The sequence below is a fragment of the Meriones unguiculatus genome, chromosome 18, assembly GCF_030254825.1.
Source record: "Meriones unguiculatus strain TT.TT164.6M chromosome 18, Bangor_MerUng_6.1, whole genome shotgun sequence".
Taxonomy (NCBI): Eukaryota; Metazoa; Chordata; class Mammalia; order Rodentia; family Muridae; genus Meriones; species Meriones unguiculatus.
In genome coordinates, this window is record NC_083365.1 from 72,408,409 (window position 1) to 72,432,200 (window position 23,792).

At 42.3% G+C, this 23,792-nt stretch overlaps 1 protein-coding gene across 6 annotated transcripts in view; it reads right to left on the reverse strand.

The window, feature by feature from the left end:
- Positions 1-23,792, reverse strand: part of Nckap5 (NCK associated protein 5) — an 888,867-nt gene that overhangs the window by 292,109 nt on the left and 572,966 nt on the right. The gene's annotated exons all lie outside the window — the stretch shown is intronic.

The window sequence follows — 23,792 nt, forward strand, 5'->3', positions numbered from 1 at the left end:
CCCCCTCAGGTGGAGGTGATCAAAGAGCCAGCCCCTGAGTTCATGTCAGAATGCATTCTTAGGGGACACTTTCCCTAAAAGCTTGAGGAAAAAGGTCCCTTTCCATTTTGTTATTCAGCTTCAGAAGGAAATGACGTTCCTCTTTACTGGATTATACCCTACTTGCATTTTTAAAATATGCTTGCTTATTTATTTATTTATTTATTTGAATGCTTTACATGCATATACACCTACATGCCAGAAGAGGACATTAGATCTCAATATAGATGGTTATGAGCTATTATGTGCTTGCTGGGAATTGAACTCAGAACCTCTGAAAGAGCAGCCAAGTGCTCTTAACAGTTGAGCCATCTCTCCAGCCCCCAAAATATGCTTCCTTAATGCATCCATAAAGTGCTAATAATTAACCTCGAAGTTAGTGATGGGACCAGTGATTGAAATCAGAATTCAAACGTTCAAGCTCCACATCTGGATCTGTCTCACTACCACAGCAAGAGAGAAATTTCAAAGACCTGAAAAAGTGTCCCACCTGAAAGGTTGGATGACTTTACTTGCATCTCTACCACCTATGTGCAAGTCCATTTGCTTTGTAAGGAGGATCTTCTGAGGATCCCGAGCAGAGGAGGAAACAGATTTTCTGCCCAGAACTATCTTTAGGATGAGCACCTGGATTAAATCAGAAGTCTAGAGGGGTAACAAAGTGCTGTGTGCCTTCAGAGTTCACAGTGACCACATAGGGTACAGGCAACTTCAAAATGTCAACATGGTCTCTATAAGAATCAAAGTGTGTCCAACACTTCAACATTGTAGCATGGTGTTGTCATCTACAAAGGTTCCATTGGCATATGATGCAACTGGGGTGGAAAAAAGTTATAAAAAACTCATGACACTTTAAATAACTTTACAATTTTGTCTTGGGTCAAAACAACTCTAAATCCTGTATTAGCCCTAAGCCTAAAGCTAGCTATGAACATAATCCTAAACCTAATGCTAACTTTAACACTAATCTGAACCTTAACCCCAATATGATTCCTAACCCTAAACCCAGTCCCAACCCTATTCTTAACCTTCCCCAATCTTATCCCCAACCTTAACCATAATCCGAATGTTAACCATAACCTTAAGCCTAGTACTAACCCTCATGTTGATGCTACCCTGACCCTCACCTAGCCTGATCAAACCGAATACTAGCCCCCACATTCACAGACTAAACTCTCACTGCTTCTCTACTTCTCCAATATGCCTCTGATTTTTCTTCCAAAAAGCTGATGAATAAATGAAAATGTAATAAAAAATAGAGGCAGTAACTATTTCGTGAATCTTTTATGACCCTCACAGGTTCTCATCTAAAGCCAAATTACTACAAGATTTATTTCTGAGGAATGAGAGTTACAAAATGCTTAATCTAAATGAATGAAGCTAATTAAATGGTGTTCCTTACTTATACAATAAAAATATTTTTATTACACAGGGTCATGAATGGTTATTTTATGCAAGCAAATAATGCACTTTTAGCATACTTTGTTACTGCTATTCAATGGGTAAGACTTGACTACAATTTCTTATTTATCATATGCTTGCTGTGAGTTCAAATACAGATGTCAATCCTGCATTTGGTGACTAAATAGGCTGTGATTTACAAATCAAATAAAAAAACCACAAAGATTACCATCTTCTAGTTGTTAATATTGGAAGTTGTTTAAAAAGTACTTAAAAGAATTATTATGGAATCCAGATGTAGCCCAGTTGATAGAATGATTGCCTAGCATGCAGGAGGTCTCAAGTTCAATGCCCAGAACCACAGAAAACAGGCTCAGTGGAGTATACCTGAACCCCAGCACTCACTTTGGAAGTAGAGGTAGAAGATCACAAGGTCTTCCTCATTATGAGGCTAGCCTAGAATACATGCAACCTCATCTCTAAATAAACAAATAACAAAACAAATAAATATATTAAAGTTTATAAAAATGAGAGGCATCTTATACATTGGGTAACTTAGCTCAAAAGTCATTCAACAGTGTTGCAGAGCAATGTTGATTTAAATATTAGATATGCTAATTTATGAGCTGATAGCAGCATGAATGTAAACTAGCAGTAATGCAAAACAGGCGAATCTCTGCCAGGCTTTGTTATTTTTTGGTTTATCAGTATTAATAATGAAGTCTAATTTTAAAATAAAATGATTTCCTCAGCAGATAATACTGAATTCCCTGCAGCCAAGAAAGGGAAAATAGATTAATTTTCTGACTATTATCTCAGTTTCTCATCCCTTCTGCAAGGCCTCTCAACTTGTTTAAACCTTCATATTCATAGCCTGTATTCAGTGCCTGGGAAATTTCAACAAATATTGGAAATAAATTCATAGAACTCCACATTAGAGGCATAGACATGAAATTAAAGCTCCCTGCCCTTGCCTCCCAACAGCCTATGCTGAGGTAAGGAATGAGGAGGACATTTGCTTTCTTAGGAACACAAATCCCAAATAATCAGTTCAGACTGACAAACTCTTATCCAAATTATGTAAAAGATCAGGGGAGAGAGAGGGCTACAGGAAGAGGTAAGGGGTGGGGGTCAACAGCAAAGAGAGAATCACAAGGACAAACTTTAAAAACCTGTACTTCACTAAGTTGGAAAATCTCAGAGAAATGGATAATTTTCTCAATACCTTCTACTTAACAAAGTTAAATAAAGCTCAGATAAGCAATTTAAACACATGTACAACCCCTACTGAAATAGAAGCTGACAGTTAAAAAGCACAGTACCGGAAGGTTTTAGCCCAGAATTCTACCAGACTGTCAAAGAGGAATTAATGCCAATACTCCTCAAATTATTCTACAAAACAGAAGAGAAGGAACTGCCCATTTTGTTTTATGAGGCCACAGTTATCCTGATACTCAAACCACAATAAAATCCAACAAAAGAGAGAGAGAGAATTTATAGAAAACAGTACTGTATAATAAAAGAAACGCAGGATGTATCACTATTTCTAATTTCAAGTTGTACTACAGAGCCATAATAATAAAAACACATGGCATTTGTATTAAAAATAAGCACATTGACCAAAGGAATCTAACTGAAGAACGCAGACATGAAACCACAAACGTATGGACAACTGATTTTTCATAAAGAAGCCAGAAATACACAATGGAAAAAAGAAAGCATCTTCAACAATGTTGCTGGTTTAACTGGATGTTTGCATGTAGAAGAATTCAAATGGATCCATATCTATCACCCTGCACAAGACTTAAGTCCAAGTGGATCAAAGACCTCAACATAAAACTAAAGGTACTGAACCTGATAGAAGAGAAAGTGGGTAATGGCCTTGAACTCATTGACACAGAAAAAGACTTTCTAAACAGAACACTATTAGCACACTCACTAAGATCAGCAATTAATAAATGGGACCTTGTGAAACTGAAAAGCTTCTATAAAGGAAAGGACATGACCAATAGGACAAAACAACAGCCTACAGTATGGGAAAAGATTTTTACTAACTTCACATCCAATAAAGGATTCATTCAAAATATAAAGAATTTAGAAAACCAGATATCAAAAAAACAAATAATCCAATTAAAATGAGGTACAGATCTAAATAAAATACTCAAAATATGAAACTCAAAAAGCCAAGAATTACTTAAAGAAACATTCAACATCCTGAGCCATCAGGGAAAATCAAAATTACATTGAAATTTCATGTTCTACCTATCAGAATGGTTAAGATAAAAAAATATAAAACAAACAACATCTCATTCTGTCAAGGATGTGGATCAAGAGGAACACTCATCCACCTGCTGGTGGAAGTGCAAACTTTTACAGCCACTATAGAAATGTGTGTGGCAGTTCCTCGGGAAGATGGGGATCAATTCACCCCTACATCCAGCCTTACCAATGTTGGCATATGCACAAAAAACACCTCAAGGTTCTTCAGAGACACTTTCTGGACCATGTTTATTGTTGCTCTATTCATAATAGCCAGAAATAGGAAACAACCCAGATGTCCCTCAATAGAAGAATGGATAAAAAAAATGTGATAAATTTATACAATGAAGTATTATGCAACCATTAAAAAGTGAAATAATGGAATTCTCAGGTAAATGGATAGAATTAAAAAAAATCCTGAGTGAGGTAACCCAGATGAGGACAGACAAATATGGTATGTATCTTCTAACATGTGGATATTAGTTGTTAAGTCAATGACAAGTAATGGTAAGGGTCTACAGGATCTAAATAGAGAGTGTTAGGAATGGAAAGTAGAATGGGTAGATATGGATTGATGATGGAGCCTGGAACATGAGGATCGAGTAGGAAAGGAGAGTAGAGAGGGGGATGACGGAAGGAATACAGGAGAGACTGTTAAAATTCAGGGCCACCTGAAGGGTGGCATACAAGACTAACACAGTAAAATCTTACTAAATTACATACAAATATGAAGGTGATCTAATGAAATCACCAAATAATGTGTGAGACAGTGTCCCAACTTGCCATTTCTTGTCACCAAATGAAGCTTCCAGTAGTGGGATTGGGTTACATCTAACTGAATTGTTGGCCAAAGGGAATCCCTAAACAACCCAAAATGATGCCAAGACTATAGGTCACTCTCCACAACTGTCAGGAAGGCCCCATTGCTGAAGACAATACCTACGATATTCCCTGAATATGGAGAAGTTGAGCTTGTGCCTACAAAGAGCCTACATACTTATATTCTAGCATTTTAGAAGCTTATCTCCAAGCTACCAAAAAAGAAGTGTAAACACCAACCAAGCCACAAACCCTTTGATCTACAATGGTGTCCTGCCTGAAAGATATGCTAGGACAATTGTGGCATGAATATTGTTAGATAAACAATATCTTACTTAACTTAAGGCCTAGATGGAAGACACACATGATATTGCTTAGATGACCAAAAGCAGAGATTATATATCCTGAGGATCTAGGGTAAAATAAAATACTATAGTTCTAAAAAATGTATCAATAACATGACTCCTAATGCCATCCTGCTATCATCACAGATCAGTGCCTTCCTCAAGCATCATCAGAGAAGGTCACTCCCTCAGTAGATGGGTACAAATACAGAGACCCACAGCCAGACTTTATGAAGACAGTAATAGACCTTGGAACTTTTAGACCTAAATGGTATATCTCGGTTATTCAAGGAACCCTTCAGAAGAGGACATGGAAAGAGCCAGAGGGGATGGAGCACACCAAGACAACAAGGCATATAAATGAACACGGTCAAAGCTCACGTGAACTCACAGAGACCACAGCAGTGCACACATGGCCTGCAGGGGTTGGCCACGTCCTTCATGTATCTATTGTGACTTCTAGCTTAGTGTTTTGATGAGATTTCCGGGTGAATAAGCCAGTGGGTCTCGGGGATTCTTGTGTTGTCTCTTGGGCTCTGTTCCTTCTGTTTGTTTGACTTGTCCAACTTCAGTGTGATGGCTTTTGTTTTATCTTATCTCATTATCCCTTAGGAGCCTGTTGGTTTTCTAACTGTAGACAGAACTTGAGTGGATGACTATCAGAGAGGAGGTGAGGAGGAACTGGGAGGATTAGAGAGGAGGAACCAAAATCAGAATACATTATGAGGAAAAAAGTCAATTTTCAACAAAAGGAAAAAAAACATGGAAATATGGAAATCAAAGTAGTAAATATGATCATATTTCACTGCATGCTTATCTCAAGAATAATGTAAAACATTAAATTATATTTAAAAACCAAACAGCAAGCAAGTAAGAAATAAAGAAAAAATTAAAAACAAAAAATTTCCATCTGTTTACTATGCCTCTGTCTACAGAGTATAACTTTCTAAAATTACTTTTTGAAAAGTCTTCTTTTGAAATTGGGAGAGAGCTAATTCAAGACCTACATGTAATGATCAGATAGGCAATTAAAATATTTCTCCAAAACTATATTCTCAGTGAATATGCAATTGTGCATCTGGCTGCTATCAAATGGATTCGGTATTAATTGACTTATTATCCTGATTATATCCAACATAAGGTTATTAATTCTATTACAACAATCCAGGCCCATGAGTGTTTCTGCCACTCTGTGATGAGGCTGGAGGCTCTCCCTCCTTTGTAACGAGGCCCTTGGGAGCAGTTCTCAGGTACTGCGGATGAGCAAGGCTGTCAGCAGGGCTATCCCAGGGATTTACATTCATCTCATGGAATTCCAATACCCTGCTTTCGGAGGCTACAGGAGCCTGTTTGTCTTTTTAATAAGAATATCTCATAAAAGAAAACTGCAGGGGAAATTTTGGCTTTCTCAGGAACTGATTTTATCCTATGGCCATAGACGCCTTAGCAAATCATAGGCTGTGTACCAGAGTTCCTTCTCGTTTTAATCTGAACCTCCCCCCCATTAGAGACGGTTTCCCCTAAATGAATTCATTATCATTTGAAGGTTTTTTCCTTGAGAGATTACCAAAAACCAATTTGACTTTGGCTGTGGGCAACTAAGAAGTGAAGGAAGAGGAAAAACCTGAACAGCAACAATAAACTTACAGGGAATGGTGCTTTTCATGTTTTTCTGAAAGATCTTATGGGTATGACCACAAATCAGATGAAGGTGAATAAAAAGGCCAATCCTCCAGGGAGAAAATCCAAACTTTCCAAACTGCATGGTCTTCTTGATTTCCTCTGTGAGTTGCATGGTTGAGACGGTAAACTCCAAAAACAACAGGTGCCTGTTCCAGGCTGGCCCTTGTCTAGAAGCCCAGTGGGAACCTGCTTTCCAGAAGAGGCACTGTGTGAGCAGAGCTCCTTCTCCTTGCCAGAGTGACCACTGAACTCCAGAAACACGGCTGTGTACTGGGACAAACATGGCAGGATGCCACCACTCATGCCAGAGAGCACGTACATTGCCATGTTAGATATTCATGTAAAACCAGAGAAGAGGCATGGCAGCCCATGCCTGTAACCCCAGGGCTGAGGAGACTTACAGGAGGCTTGCTAGAATTCACTGGCCAGCTGAGCTAGGTGAATCCTTGTTAAGTGACTGATCTTGTCTAGACAATGAGGCAGAGGGCTAGCTAAATGGCTTAGTGTAAAGGCAATTGCTGCCAAGAGCTGCCAGCTCTCACAAGTTGTCCTCTGACCTCCACACACATGCAGAGGCAAATAGGCACTCTTGCATACCCCTACACATGAATAAATATAGAAAATTTAAAATAATAAGAGCAATAAACAAAACCAGGTCCCTAGCACAGACCACAGAGGGAATACTGTATGGCGGGTCTCCATCTGCTCTACCACCCGAGTAACTGTAATCATTGTACCCCAAAAGGAAGGCCTATGTACCAGGACGACCAGGTTCTGGTTAGAAAGGCAGGGCGCCACCAGGCATACCCAGGAGATTTATATTTAAAAAGTTAAGGGTGTTGACAGAAACAGAAGAAATGTCCAAGTTCTGAAATAGTTGTAATTTCTAAACCAAACACTGGCGATTCTAGCACCGTAACAACTTGAGTGTATGATTTCGGCCCCTGCCACATGCAAACTTTAGAATCCCTGTTTCATCACGGTATGTCAGGCACACCGTTCTGAACAGAAAGAAAAATCCATCTATTTCCCCCTCCCTCAGCAGAGAGGTCCAGGGTGGGAGTGGGTGGAATGCGCTCGGCGGGTCCTCGGGAGGCTGTTTCCCGAGGCCTGGCCAATAGCTACAGGGCAACTTTGTCCTTTACTCGGCCGGATTCTAACGCCTTATGTCAAGGGTGTCTGTCTGAACCCAACTCTGGATCCTTATGCTTCTCCCTGCCATGCCTTTATGACATTTCTTTGTGGCAAACTATGAGACCTACTAGGATGACGTAGCTCTTTATCTGGAAATGTCCATCAATTGTATTGTTTGTGGGTGGGGTGTTGTGAATGTGTGTATGGGGGTGGTGTGTGAGTACATGTTTGTGTGTGCATGTGGCAGCCGAAGGACTGAGTATCTCCCTCAATTGCTTTATACGTTATTATCACTTTTCACCTTTAGTGTGTACATGTTATGTCTGTGGGCGTGCTAATGTATATAAATGTAAATACATCCCTGTCACGGGGCAAGAATGGGTGTCAGAGGTCAACCTCAGGTGTTGGTCTTCATTTCCCACAGTGACTGAGACTAGGACTCCCTTGTTCACTGCTGTGAATGGCAGGCAAGCTGGCTCGTGTGCATTGGAAGTTCTCTTGTGTCTACTCATCTTGCCGTAGGCATACAAACGCATACAAATGTGGACATCACGCCCAGCCTTATGTGAGTTCTGGGGAGTCTGGAACCTAGGTTCCCATGCCTGTTAACAAGGGTTTTACTAACTGAGCCGTCTCCCCAGCCCCAATTTATTGTTTGAGGTGGGGTTTCCCGGAACTCACAGCTTCAGGTAGGTAGCATGGCTCTAGACATCCTTCTGTCTCTGCTTCCTGGGTGCTGAGATGTTAAGTACACAACACTGCTAGCTTTTAACACAGGGGCTGGAGATTCAAACTCAGATCCTCATGCTTGCAGGAAGACACTTCTACAGCTAAGCTGTCATTTCAGAAGGTCACGGTGGGTTTTGTTTATTTGGTTTCTGTTGTTGCTGTTCCTTGAATCTTGTTTGTAAAATCTTTTATTCATGGCATTTAGGTAGATTACTTACAAGAGTGTCTTGCCCACCTCAGACATCACTAGACAAAGGGAACCAAGATTTGCAGCTTTGTTTCCAGCTACATTCATGATATAGGAGCCTTCATCGAACCTTATGGAGTAAGGATTAAAATGCCCAATTAGCTGTATCTAAGCAAACAGGCCTTTTGATCAATCAAGCCAGCCAGCTTTCAGTTTCTGACATCAAAATTTATATGCTGTGGGGGAAAAAAAAATCTGCCGCTACATCACATTAAACCAACACACAATTAACAACACTTTGTTCTAATTATCTCCGGGCACAATTAATGTTGGCCTCATGGTTCATTTTTCTTCTTTGATAGCTCTTGGAATATTCATGGAGACTAATCCTTGCTGCACTGGCCTTTCGGAAGATCTGGGGGGCTCTTTCATACACTCCCACACAAATGTAAGCCTGGCAAAGAAACTTATTTACGCAGCTCGGTTCTTGATGTGTTGGCTTCTTCTAATAGCTGAGGTATTTCTAACAAGTTCCCCACGCAGATCTGGGCTTGGCAATGCAGTGCAGCCTCCTAGACCTCCCCTAACACCTTGGCCTGGCTCATGTGGAGAAGTCTTTTCCCTTCTCTCAGCAGTTGGTTGTAACTGATAAAAGGTTATGTCCTGATTGAAGAAGCTTCCAGGAGTTGGAGGGAAGAAGAGCTTCTGTAAAGTGGCAGAAGCTAACAAAACCCAGGGCGGGAGGGTCCTCTCAAAGCTGCAGTCCACGGGCTCGGCACCTCCACAGCAATCTGGAGAGGCAGGTGGAAAGGAAATGAGCACTGATCAAAGGCCTTTGGTGATTGGTACAACTCGACTGATGGGAAAGCATATGGATTTTCTTGCAGCTGCCAAAGGAATTCCTTTCAAAAGCGTCTCTTTACCTTGATGCCAGAGTGTTCTCCGCACAGCTTGGGACTGTGTGGAGCACCACTGGGCCTGTTTCCTTGGACATGTTTTCTAAGCTCAAGAGATGGGCGTAAGCATCACAAGGAACTGTAGCTCTGTGTGAGCAGGACGGCTCAGTGGGGACAGTGCCTGCCAAGCATTCAGGAAGCTCTGGGGTCCACCACCAGCACTGAATAAGCCAGGTTCAGTCAGGCATAGCTGTGTTCCACGGAGAGCAGAAGCAGGAAGGTTTCCTTCAAAGTTGCCTTCAGTAAGAGGTCAGTCTGAGCTAAAAGATCTTGCCTCAAAAGGAAGGCATGTAGGATGAAGGGGCCATGAGAACTTCGGGCTTGGTAGATGAGAAAACCTCCCTGATTAGAAATTTGAGCAGATAACTCTCAGCTTTGAAAAGAAGCAAGATTCGATCTGTGTGTATTTTGGATGGGGGACGCTGCCATGTACCCTCACAGAGCAGGCAGACAAACCTTTTGGTCTCCTGTCTGGGCACAGGCACCCAGGCTGGTCCCCACCTGTATTGATTCCAGTGAGAGGTGCTTCACAGTTTGCTGCTGGGGAAGATCATTTCGGCTGTCCCTCTTAGCACTTCCCTGGAAAAACGGCATGAAGGCTGAGGCTCATTGTTCAAACAGCACTTTCTCATTGTCTAGCATTCTTGAAGAATCCAGTTAGCATGTCCTTGTCAGTGACATGCTGAACCTTATGCATGCATTTTTATTTTTTAATTTCAATGTGTACTAGTTTTATTATTTTAATTGTTATACATTTTTCTTCCTCCCTAGCCTTTGAGTGTTTCAAGAATAATGAAAAAGTTCTGTGGTCATTGTTAATGCACTATCTAGCAAAAACTCAGGTTTACAATTGTGCAGGAAGGTACTGAGTAAGGGTTGAAGGTTTAGGTGTGATAACACAGTGGAGTGAGGTGAGAAGAGGGGGAAAGGGAACATCTAAGCAGAAACATACCCTTCTGGATAGGCTTAAAGACATTTGTACATGTGTAGGAATATGTTTTCATATGTGTGCAGATGTATGTGCTTGTACATACAGGGACAGGCTCGTGTGTGTGTGTGTGTGTGTGTGTGTGTGTGTGTGTGTGTGTGAGTCTGCATAAGACAGGCCGCAGGTCAGAGGCCCACAGGCCTGAAATGGCGGCAGCATCCAGACAGGCTGAAATCCAGGCCTGTGTGCATGTTTCCACTAGAATTTCTACTTGCACAATCTTTCTTCTCATTGCTCAAGGCTGGAACTAAGTAGGGCTGCTATGATTTCAGACTGAAAGACTCTAAATAGACTATCTCCAAGGAAATATGAACTGACAGCACTGGGAAGTTGCTGTGAGAATTTAGGTCTATGAAATAACCTCAGCAGACCATGGATCGACCCTCCTTTCCCACTGTGTATGGTCCTGTGTAAATGCATGTGTGCACACAAATATCTGTATTCATGTCTGTGCACACACGTATATGTGTACGCATGTGTGTGCATGTGTGTATGACACAGGACCACAGTTGTTCTTCAACTTCAGTTATTCCTCAAGCACTGAGCATCTTTGAAACAGAGTTTCTCATTGGCCTGGCTCTCACTAATTAGGCCAGGCTGGCCACTAAGCCCCAAGGATTCTCTTGTTTCTACCTTCCCAGTGCCAGAATTACAAATTCAGGCTACCACATCCAGACTTTTACTCAGGTCCTGGGTTTAGACTCAACTCCTCAGGCACTTTATTGATTTAGCCATATCCTCAGCTTAAGTCCAAAGTGTGCTGTGCACTGGGTACCCTTCACTTATCTGCAACTCTTGACTTCAGAGTGCTATTTACTCTTTAACAAACCTTACTGCCCTTTTGCACAGCCTCATGCCCCTCTTGCCATGCCTTCCCCACCAGTATGGGCTCTACCCTCTGGAACTAAAGCAAGTATTGACCTTTTCTTTCATAACTAACTTTTTGCCAACCTACTCTTTCACAGCAACAAAAAGGTACCTGATAAGAGAAAACATTGGGGTTACCAAATCCACAGATACTGAAGTCTCATATCACATGACATAAAATGCACATAATAGCCTACACAATTTTCTCAAAAGCTGTGCATGTATATAGTACATGTGTGTTCCTGTGGGGATGTACATGTGTGCACGCAGGTATGCAGATATATGAGGCTAGACATCATATGTGCTGTCTTCCTTGATTGGTTTCCATTTCATTTTTTGAGACACGGTCTCTCACTAAACCTGGAGCTCAGCTACTAGCCAGGAAGCCCCAGAGTTCTGCCTCCACATCCCTAGGTTATATCGTCACATTCCCATGTCTAGGTTTTTATTTTTACATTGGTTCTGGGGATACAGACTGAGGTCTTCATCATTGTACAGCAAACACTTCATTTACTGAATCACCTGCCTGTTTCTGCTCATGTTGCCAGTCATTTCTAGACCACTTGTAATATGTAGTAGAGTAGACGGGCCTTATAAGTTGTTGCTACACAGATTCACTTACAGAAGGGTCTGAAAATCAGTTGTAAATGTGCATCAGTGATGCAGAATGTTCAGTAGTCAGCCTTTAGTTGACTGAATCCATGAACGTGGAGTGAGTGATTTAGTGAGTGTGTGTGTGTGTGTGTGTGTGTGTGTGTGTGTGTTCTTGTGCGCGTGCCTATGGAAGGAAGACTGTAATCATCATTTATTTCCTCTGTTTCAAACTTCTCATAATGTGACTTCAACGCTTTTGCAGTCAGAAAACGTCTACTGTAAAGTTATATACTCATATATAATATGATTTTCTTCTAAGTAGAAGTCTCTTTACCAAGAAGAAGCTTTTGTCTTTAGACCCACTTTAGTGTTGTTGCTAGGGGACTCACAGATGGAAGCAAATTAATCAGGAGATAGATGCACACCATCCACCCTGAGAAGAGATGTGTGGTGTCACCTGTCAGCGAATTGTCACAGAACCTAAGATGAAAGGAAACGATAGTGGGTTTTTACCGAGACGACCACTGGCAGCTGTTTGAGAACTTATTAATTTCTTCTTAGATTACTGCTTAGGGGAGTGTGGGAAGAAAGTGGAAGGAAGAACAGGGTAGCTACTCACAGAAAACCCAAACCAGAAAACTTTCCTTCGCATCAGCAAGGAACCTAAACAAAACTTAAAGATATACACAGCCACAGACGTGTAAAAACATGCTGGGGACTGAGGAGAGGACTCCATGGGGAAAGCACTTGCTGTCATCCATGTAAAGACAGACCAATCATGTGTATGTATGCGCAATCCCAGACATGCCTGTCTCAAAGTAAGAAAGTGGAAGGTGAGGAGAGACACAGATTACTCCCTGGCCTTCCCATTCACACTGTGACCCACGTGTGCAGGCATGTGCGCATTCTCTCTCTCTCTTCTCCATACACATAAAAGAGAGAATTTTAAAAAGCAATCCATCTATTTACTTATTTATTGCTTCATTTAAGTTACTTGAGACAAGGTCTCCCTATGTAGCTCAGGCTAGCCTCAAACTCTAGGTCCTTCTGTCTGAGCCTCAGGAGTGCTGGGATTTATAGGCATTTCCAGGGTGTTCCTGATTACAAGCAGTCCTCAGAGACTCAGACTTAGTGCTTCTGAGCATGTGTGGGACAAGGCTTCTGAACCCAGGTTTCAGGGCTGAAGCAAAGTTTGCTGAATGCAGGGATGAAGGAAGGTAGGTTCAAATGTGGTTAAGACCCAAGGGGACATGTAGGGTCTGACATCCAACTAAGCAGTTTCATAGCTTGGATCATCACTCTAAAAGCTTCTCAATCATGTCTCCCAGCAGTTCATGTGAGAAATGCTTGCTCTCCAATGGAGTGGTGTTGAGATATAAAGGCCTCTAAGAGAGAACTCCAGGTATTTAGACCACAGGCATAGTGCAGGTCTTCAGGAAGTCTGGCTTCTTCCTGTCCCTTGTTTCCCATCTAGTTTTTTTGTACTCAGCTGGTTCTTTGTCTCCTTTTCCATGTATTATCACCAAGCCATGAACCCTCATTGGATGCCAACCCCACGATGATTGGACTTTAGCCTCCAAACTCATGAGCTTCATTAATGTCTTTACTTTAAAAAGTTATATAGCTCCAGGTATCTTGTTATAGCAATAGAAAATGTTCTGAAGAAAAGCTGTTATTTATGGCTCTCAAGCTTGGCTGTGCATCTGAAACACAGGCAGAGTTTTAAAAGGATACAGGTGTTTAGTTTCCGTCAGAGACTTAGAGAATTAAGATTTCCTGAGGTGTATTTTAGGCATTTGACTTTTAAAACGCTGTGTTTCTGGCCTGGTTCCATCCTTCTTGTCTGCTCGCATATCTCACATCTACATTTGCATTTATGTCTATGTGTCATCAACTTTGACCTTTCCACTGAATCACCCCCACACTTGAATACCCCTACATGTTAAAAGGGTTGGTTTTGTGTCATACTTTGACTTACTACACCCTCTGTACTTCAGGAATAAACTTCTCAGAGGAGCCAGTGAGGATCAGAGCGATGGCTTAGTAAGTAAAGTGATTGTCATGCAAACACAAGGAGTTGAGTTTGGACCATTCAAGAGGCCAGCACAGCTGAGGTCAATGCAACTTTAGCCCTGCAGTGGTAGAGATAGGGGAATTTTTAGAGCTCATTTGCCAGCCAGCCTAGACAGATTGGTAATTTTTAGGCTCAGTGAGAAATCCTGCCTCAAAAGAGGGTAGATTATACCTGAGGACCAACAGGTGAATGATGCTCAGATGCCCAGCACCCATATAACCAGGCAGGCATGAAGTTTTGTCTATAACCTCAGTGCTGACTGAGTGCCGACAGGAGCATTCACAAACTCTTCCAGGCAGTCTGGTGAATGACTGAGCTTCAAGTTCTATTTTCTCTTTCAAAAAATCTGGTGGAGAGCAACAGAGGAAGACCCTAGATGGCAACCTCTGTCCCCTACACACATGCACACATGCCACACAAACAGATACTCTGCTGGTTAGGCTTAACTGACAACATGAATCAACCTATAATCATGTAAGAAGGGAGGCCTAATGACTTATCTAGAATAAGCTGTCCGGTGGGCATGTCTGTGAGAGATGGTCTAGATTGTTCCTTGAGGTGGGAAGACGGGCCCTCAAAGTGAGTTGGGCCCTGGACTGTATAAGAGTAGACAGAAGCAGCCAACCACCAGCAAGCAAGGATGTCGACTCTCTCTTTTTGCTATTGACTGTGGATATAATGCGACGAGAGTTCCTACCTCGGCCACCTCAAAATAAAGGACTCTGACTTGAAATTGTGAGCCAAATAACCCCCTTTTCTTTGGTCAGGATATTTTATCACAGCAACAGAAATGAAGCCAGAGCGGATACAAAGGACCATCTGCACATGCTTCCCCATCTTTCTCTTCCAAGTCAGTCCAGTAAGACACCTTGGTTATCAAGATGGAGGCTCGCCATAGAGAAGAGAATCAACAGTGGGCCCTGTGCATCTTCTCTTAATATTGTGTTTCTTCCTTAGGTTTCTCAGACCCCTCCCTCCATTTTCACTAGCTACTCTTGCTCAGGCTCATATGCTGGCCCTCCCAGAGCCCTGCAAATTTCCTAATAGAAAATTTCCCAATAGAGAGGCTGCTAGGACTCTGTCCCAGGCCCTCCTCACATCCACATTCACACTTAACTTCTCACTCGCTTAGTTTGATACTATCCTGCAGAATGTCATCTATAAGCTCATTCTCTCAGATCCACACTTGTAACCTCAACCCTGTGCATCCCTCAAACTCCTCAACACTGTCACTTGAATGCTGAACATGTGTCCCAATGCAGACTGCACAAGCTGATTATGAGATCATCATTTCCCATGAGCCACCTCTCATTCTGTTATGACCCCACTGTCAGAAGTAAAGAATAAAACAATCTGAAGTCATTCTTGATTTTCTAGTTCCTCTTACATACCACATCCTCCTCATCAATGATTCCTATAGGTTTTACTGTGATCAGAGACACTTGTTCTACTGCATATGTTCTGGAGATATGAACTCATTTTATCAGGTTTGCGTAGCGAGTGCTCTTACCCCATGAACCATCTTCCCAACTCCTGGATGGCGTTAGCACCTGTTCCATGACTTTATTAATAAGAGTCCACTTGGAATTTGCTAAGAAAAGGAGACTAGAAAATAATGTGGGTGCATAATAGCTCATAAGACTCAGACCTTAAGTTTCATGGCTCCCGTGCCATGCTGGTAAGAACTAACCAAGTAAGGATAAGTTTCGCCATGAAGCCTGTAAGAATCCCTGGCCGTAGTCTGGGGTACAGGTCCGCTCTGTGTCCCTGTAAAGCTTCAAGCTTCTTCATCCTTCTAGGTGCTTCTTTCTGCAATGTTAGTCTTCCAGATCCTCACCGAGCCAGCTCCTGTTATTACTCACCTTGTACTTTAGTGGCCTGAGACTATGGGAAGAGTTCCTCAGAGGCTAAATGTCTCTCATTCTTATCTCACACTCTTTTCTATGATATTGTTTTTTTCTCATTTGGAGCCTTTTACATATCCATGAACTTATTTGCTTATTATTTAAGTATGGGCTTCCTATCTCTGTCCACTGAGATGGGACTCATATAAGTACTGACCTTCCCTAGGGCTGAAACAGCATTTGACCCATAAAGACTATTCAGCACACAGATATTAAGTATGAGTTCCACAAATAACTGTGATGTGCAGCCAGGTTTGACTATTTTAAACTACCCAATTTTAAACAGAATCACTTATTAACAAAAACCTATGCTTAGCACTTTAATTGTCAAACTTTCACGGAAAGGTATAATTGGTTAGAAAAGGCTGCTATTCACCTTAACATATTTAATTGCTATACTTTCCTGCACAAAATAAATCATTCCTATGAGAGGCGATGTTCTTCTGACCTTGAGGCTACAGCCGAGACATCAGCACTTTGGTGGAGACTCAGAACTCTGTAGTGCTCTCAGGCTGACTCTGCTCTTGGCCAGAGTCTGGGAACCAGATGCTTGATGAGGGCAGAACAAGTATAGAGATGTCCAACTTGACATGCACTCTTGTGTTATGTGTCTAGAGTAGTGAGAAGGGCTTTTGGTGCTACAGCAAGGGACTGAGGACAAGAAAATCACACATGGCAAGATATACTCCAGAAATAAACCTGGATGGTGAGTCAAATATTCCAAGAAGAGACCAGGCTAGACCCCAGATGCAGCCAGGGGACTGAGGGGTAAGTTGAGAAGGATCCTGGAATGTGACAAAATGGGGTTGCAGGAGTACTCCACCCACAACTATGCTGCCACAGTGTGATTTAGAAGGTTTGGTGAGCTTCTCTCCAAGTAAAGAGAGCAGTCCTCCGGCAGTAGAGATGACGCCATTCATAAAGTACTTGCTGTGCCATGGAGATATGGGTTCAATTTTCAGAACCCATATAAGAGCCTAACTTGATGCCTCACATCTGCAACCCCATTCCTGGGAAGGTGGAGACGGGAGCCTCCCCAGGGTCTTACTGGCCAGCCAGCTCAGCTGAACTGATGAGATCTAGGTACAGTGAGATGCCCCGTCTCAAAAACTAAGGTAGATCAAATAAGGCATCCAACTTTGGCCTTTGGCCTCCACACATGCACACGGGTATATGCACATGCAAAGCAATATACGTAGGCAGGCCGGCCGGCAGTCCTTGAAACAGCAGCAGCAGAATCCCAAACTCTTAAATCACGTAACCACATCTGTATAGCAAAACACTAAGGGGCACGTGCATGTGGCTCTTTTTGCCCTTGTGGCCCTGGAACACTGACAGCAACTATCAAATAGTCTCCTTAACATAAGTTGGGAGCTTAAGCAGAAGTTCCACAAGCTTGTGGCTGGGTTGGGGGCCAGAGGGTCTAAGAGGATCTGACCTTCCTCTCTATGGCATATGCAAGTACCTCAGCACAGCTGGCAGGCTGAGGAAGCTGCAGAGAACAGAAAGAGTATATGGCTGTATGTCTGTGTCTTGTTTGACAGCTGCCTCTGGACTTCTCTCGAGGAAGGAAAATGTCACTCCAGCAAGAAACTTTGAGAAGTACTGACAGGGTACAGAGGGACCTAGCGAAGCAAGTGATAGTTCAGAGGCTAGAGGTGCAGAACTAGACACAGGACTGGCTGGAGCTGCTGGTGCAGGTGGAGACACAGCTTGCCTTGCTTTGTGATAGGGCCTGGCAATTGAAAAGATGGGGCAGGTAAGGAATGGGCGTAAGCGCAGCTCTCTGAAGGTACTGGGACACATCTCACTGTCTCTCAAGGCAGAGTGGTTACACATGAGGCTGGTGCTGGGAAAAGCAGAGAAAATAAAAACTGAAAGCTAGTGGGACCCAGCAGAGAAGGGACTATGGAGAGCACCATACAGGGGAAACTTTTCTCAGGCAAGGGTGAATGAAGTGTCTGTGTGGCCAGTGAAAAGAGCATAAGAAGGAGGCATCTTGGAGGACAGCTATGCTCATCACTATTCCACCAACGCCACCTATATCAAACTCAATGGAGAGAAACTTAAATCAATCCCACTGAAATCAGGGACAAGACAAGGCTGCCCACTCTCTCCATATCTCTTCAACATTGTTCTTGAAGTCCTTGCTAGAGCAATAAGACAATTGAAGGAGATCAAGGGGATACAAATTGGAAAGGAAGAAGTCAAAGTATCACCATTTGCAGATGATATGATAGTATACCTGAGTGACCCCAAATACTCTACCAGGAAACTCCTACAGCTGATTAACACCTTCAGCAAAGTGGCCGGACACAAAATTAACTCAAAAAAATCAGTAGCCCTCCTGTATACAAAAGACAAAAGGGCCAAGAAAAAAATTAGGGAAACAACTCACTTCACAATAGCCACAAATGACATAAAGTACCTTGGTGTGAACCTAACCAAGCAAGTCAAAGACTTGTATGGAAAAAAATTTCCAGTCTATAAAGAAAGAATTAAAAGAAAATATCAGAAGATGGAAATATCTCCCATGCTCATGGCTTGGCAGGATTAACATAGTAAAAATGGCTATCTTACCAAAAGCAATCTACAGATTCAATGCAATTCCCATCAAATTACCAACACAATTCTTTACAGACCTTGAAAGAAAGATTCTTACCTTCATATGGAACAACAAGAAACCCAGAATTGCTAAAACAATTCTCTTCAGTGAAAGATCTTCAGGCGGTATCTCCATCCCTGATCTCAAGCTGTACTACAGAGCAACAATACTAAAATCTGCATGGTACTGGCATAGAAACAAAATGGTGGATCAATGGAATCAAATAGAAGACCCTGAAATAAACCCACACACTTACGGACACCTGATTTTTGACAAAGATGCCAAAACCATTCAATGGAAAAAAGACAGCATCTTCAACAAATGGTGCTGGTCTAACTGGATGTCTACAAGTACAAAAATGCAAATAGATCCATACCTATCATCCTGCACAAAACTAAAGTCCAAGTGGATCAAAGACCTCAACATAAAACTAGACACAATAAATCGGTTAGAAGAAAAAGTGGGGAAAACCCTAGAACTCATTGGCACAGGAGACAACTTCCTGGACAGAGAACACAGGGGTCTTTCCTGAGACTGATACTCCAACCAAGGACTATGCATGGAGATAACCTAAGACCCCTGCACAGATGTAGTCCATGGCAGCTCAGTAGCCAAGTGGGTTCCATTGTAATAGGAACAGGGACTGCCTCTGACATGAACTGATTTGCCTGCTCTTTGATCACCTCCCCCTGAGGGAGAAGCAGCATTACCAGGCCACAGAAGAAGACACTGCAGCTACTCCTGATGAGACCTAATTGACTAGGATCAGAAGGAAGGAAAAGAAGACCTCTCCTATCAATGGACTTGGGGAGGGGCATGCATGCAGAGGGTGGATGAAGGGAGGGATTGGGATGGGAGGAGGGAGGAAACCACAGGGGGGATACAAAGTGAATAAAGTGTAATTAATAAAGAAATTAAAAAAAAAAGAAGGAGGCATCGAGATTAACACATGAAGGGAGCCAGGTGGTAGAGACTGGAGAATGCTCCACACCAGGGCTACATATGGGTCAGCACACACATGAGAAGAGCAAGTTCAGTACAAACATGGGAGAGACTGATGTGGTGGAAATGACCCTGAGTTTCTCAGCTGTCCCAGCTCCATTCTCGTGAGTGTCTTCCTCTTACAATAAGCTGTCTATCTCTAGTGCTAGCTAAGTGTCTCTGCCCTCCCCTTCACTCCAGATCACAAGAACCTATGAACCTCAGTGGATACACTGGGTGGGACTCAAACACATGCATATAAGACCTCAGCCATACATGCTTAATTATCAAAGTCAGGGGCTACTCAGATATGATCTGGGTTGCTGTTAAATGTAAATTAAGTGTTTTAAAAAATCGTGTTTAGCACTTTAAACACTTATGTAACACCAGTCAAGAGTAATGCTAGGTCTCTGAGTCTGCTTCACACCCCCTTGGGACGTCTTTGGGGAGTCTGGTGTTTTTCTTTTTAAAAAACATTTACAGTGTGCATGTATGTGTGTATGTGGTCATGTCTGCATCATAGCATTCATGGGGAGGTCAACCAGAAATAACCTGTCTCTTCTGCTATGTGCGTCACGGGATAGAACTCAGACCCCCATACTTGACAGAACCCCCCACACCCTCTAAACCACCTCACTGGCCTGGGTTCTTCCTGTCACCTTTGCTTTCTCTCGTATCAGAGCCAAGAAATTAGAACATACACATCTGGTTGTCTGAAATCACAGTGGAAGGAAATGTGCTTTGGGTCTACAGTCTTTGTGCACAACAAAATATTGACAAGGTATTCGGATCCTTTTAGGAGAATTTCCCTGAAGACTTTCCAAAGAGTATTTTGTAAAAATTCTGCAATGTACCTGTGTGTCTGTGGCCAGCTCTAGAAAAATTAGTTATTTATTTAACCACAACAATTTTTAGCCTATGCAGATGATGCAATATACACAGCATATAAAATAACTAAGATTCTGTAGTATATGAAATTCACATAAAACCCAATTACATGCAAATAAAAGATATATCCATTTTGTAGTAATAGACAGGGGTGTGGTGCACACCTGGGACTGCAGTTTTCAGGGGGTGAAAGCAAGAGTGGCCAGCAGCCAAAGGAGCCTCAGAGCTGGACTACCTGAGACCTACCATAATCCACTAACCTTAAATTTACAGTTAACAAGATAATGGGGTGGGGCGAGAGATGGCTCAGTAGGCAACAGTACTCACCTCCAAGCTTGACGATCTGAATTTAGTTACCAGAACCAACATGGTAGAAGGGGAGAGCCAATCCCACAGGCTGTACTCTGACCTAAACACATGTATTGCTCGTGTGCACCTGCACACATAATATATATACATATACATATACATATACATATACATATACATATACATATACATATACATATGTCTTTTTTTCTTTTCTAAGCAGTGTTTCTCTGTGTAGCCTTGGCTGTCCTGGACTCACTTTGTAAACCAGGCTGGCCTCAAACTCACAGAGAGCTGCCTAACTCTGCCTCTGGGAGTACAAGCATGCACCACTGTGCCCAGCACAAATACATATTTTAATAAGATCACAGAATTCTCAAAAAACAGAAGATATGAGATCAGGGAGCAAGTAGCAAGTTAAAGAAATATGAAACAAAACTTTAAATAATAACTCTTCTTACAGCAATCCAATTTAGAAAATAAAATACATTGTGAATTGAAACTATGGGGATTAATTTCACTTCAAGACATTATTATTGCAGCCAAATAATATTGGGCAAAAGAGTTGCTGCCCAATACGTAATGATCTCTTGGAAGGAAAAAATTATATAAATATGTATATACCCTGAAGTTTGAGAACGTTTGATGCCAAAGACATTTTTAACACCTCTTACCTTGATTAGCTGAAACGCCCTTCACAATGTCCCCTGACCATGACATGAACTAAGAACAACTTCGCTGTAATCATTACGGAAGAACTAACAGCTGAGAACATGGAATAGCAACTCTTTCTGTCTCAATCTAGTTCATTGTGGGGTTTCTCAACACTCCCAGGTGGACTCTGTCCTTTCCCCAAGAATGTTTCCTATGTGTTTTTAAGAAACCTACCAAGGTAGGAAAGCCCCTGGGGCCACAGGTGATCCTCTCCCCTTCCTCCATAGGAAGCAGAGGTTTCCCCAGTCAATGGCTCTTCTTCCTGCAATCTACACACATTTTCCCACCCATCTGTTTTCAGGAATCTCTGTGGGGCGTGCCTGAGTCTTTTCTCTCATAGTTTTGTATTGGTGATTTTATTCAGATAAACAATAAGCGTGAGACTGAGGCCTAGGCAACTGCCTTGGAACAGATCAGCTCAGGTGATGGTTATCTTCAAGTGTCAACCTGACACCACAGAGTTATCTGGGAAGAGTCTCGGTGAGGAATTGTCTGGACTGCGTTGGCCAGTAGATATGGATTGTCTTAATTACTAGCATTAACTGACACGGGAATTCTCATCCCACTTCGCGGTTGCTAGTCCTTGGTCTTGGGTCCTAGACTGTATAAAAGCAGAGAAATGGATCTGAGCATGAACAAGGAGGCACGTGAGCCAGCACACACATGTTCATCTCTGCTCCTGAAGGCAGATGGGACGTGAATGGCTGTTTGAAGTTCCTGCCTTGAAGTCACAGTGATGATGAAATGATACCTGGGCTTGTAAGCAGAAATAAACACCTTCAGTTTCATTTTTCCCCAGGTATTTTATCATGGCAACAGATAATGCTGGAACAGAGATGGGACCAAGTATAGGGGAACTGTAGGGATAATAATCACTTTAATCTCACGGCTTTTCAGTAACGTTGTGGATTATTATTATCTTCATTTTTTTCCCTCAAGTAAGGAAAGAAAACCAGAAAGAGGTTGGGTAACTCTGAAGTTTTTAAAAGAAAAAACAGAGCAGAGATTCAAACAGAGTCCTGAGACTCAGGCTCAAGGACTCATTGCCTCAAGGAAACAAGAATCTAAAGATCAGTGCTCTCTCTAAAGAATGCTAGAGGTCACAGGCAGGGCTGTGCACAGCAGGCAGGGGGCCATGCCACTGCTCCTCATCCTCGTTCTACACACTCAGAAAGGATTCCAGAGTTTGTGGGCCCTGCTGCAAAACTGTGTTTTCATCCTTGTCCCATTGTTTTTGTTCTATTTAGTGGCATGTTCTCATCTCACCCAAGTTATCCTGAAACTCACTTTGTAACCAGAGATGATTCTGATACCCTGATCCTCCTGCCTCTACTCCTGGGTGCTGGGATTTCAGGGTTATAGTACCACATCCAATTGTCTGCAGTACGGACGAGGGAACTTGGAGCCACCGGCAGGATAGGCAAACACATTAGAATTATGCCATATCCCTAGGCAGGACTGTAGAGTTAGATGATGGATTCGTAATTTTATTTCCTAGTCTGAGCCAAAATACCCAGAAAAAGTAAAATTTAGGAAAGAAAGGATTTACAAGTTATGGTTCCAGGTTCCATTCCCTAACTGTGGGGACATCACAGTGGGACATCTACTCACACCCAGAGGAAAAAGCAAAGAGAGGATGTTTGTGTGTCCTCTATTCAGTGTTCTCTCTCTCTCTCTCTCTCCACTGTTACACAGTTCAGTTATACCTCCTGTTTAGGGAATGCTGCTGTTCACAGTGGGCTGGATCTTTCTACATTAACGAAAGGGATCAAGACAATTCCCCACAGACATGCCCAAGCCCAAATAAATTTAAACAACCCTTCATTTAGACTCTCTTTCCAAATGATCATCTGGGGTGGCTCAAGTTATTACCTTCACTTACATCTCAAATATCTCAAATACCTTCATGTAAGTGTCAAATACTCAAGCAAGAACCAATCAGTGAGAGGTCCTCTGGTGACAGCTAGAAAAATTGAGGAGTGAACGCTTAAAGAGACAGAAATGCTTCTCAGTTATAGAGGATCTAGTGCTTTCAGACTGCGTGGGAGCGCTGGGGTACGGCCAGATCTCCCTCAAAGACCCTTGGCTTGGTGCTGATTCTCTCTGAGTGTACCTTACATGTTGATGTCTACACGCACCTTATTTCTCTATGAACTAGAGCTGTCAAAATATGATTAAAATCTGTACGTAAGCATATACATTCCTTTCACCACCTAGGGGTTTTTGAAAAACCTACCAAGGTAGGAAAGCCCCCGGGGCCACAGATGATCCTCTCCCCTTCCTCTATGGGAACCAGATGTTTCCCCAGCCAATGGCT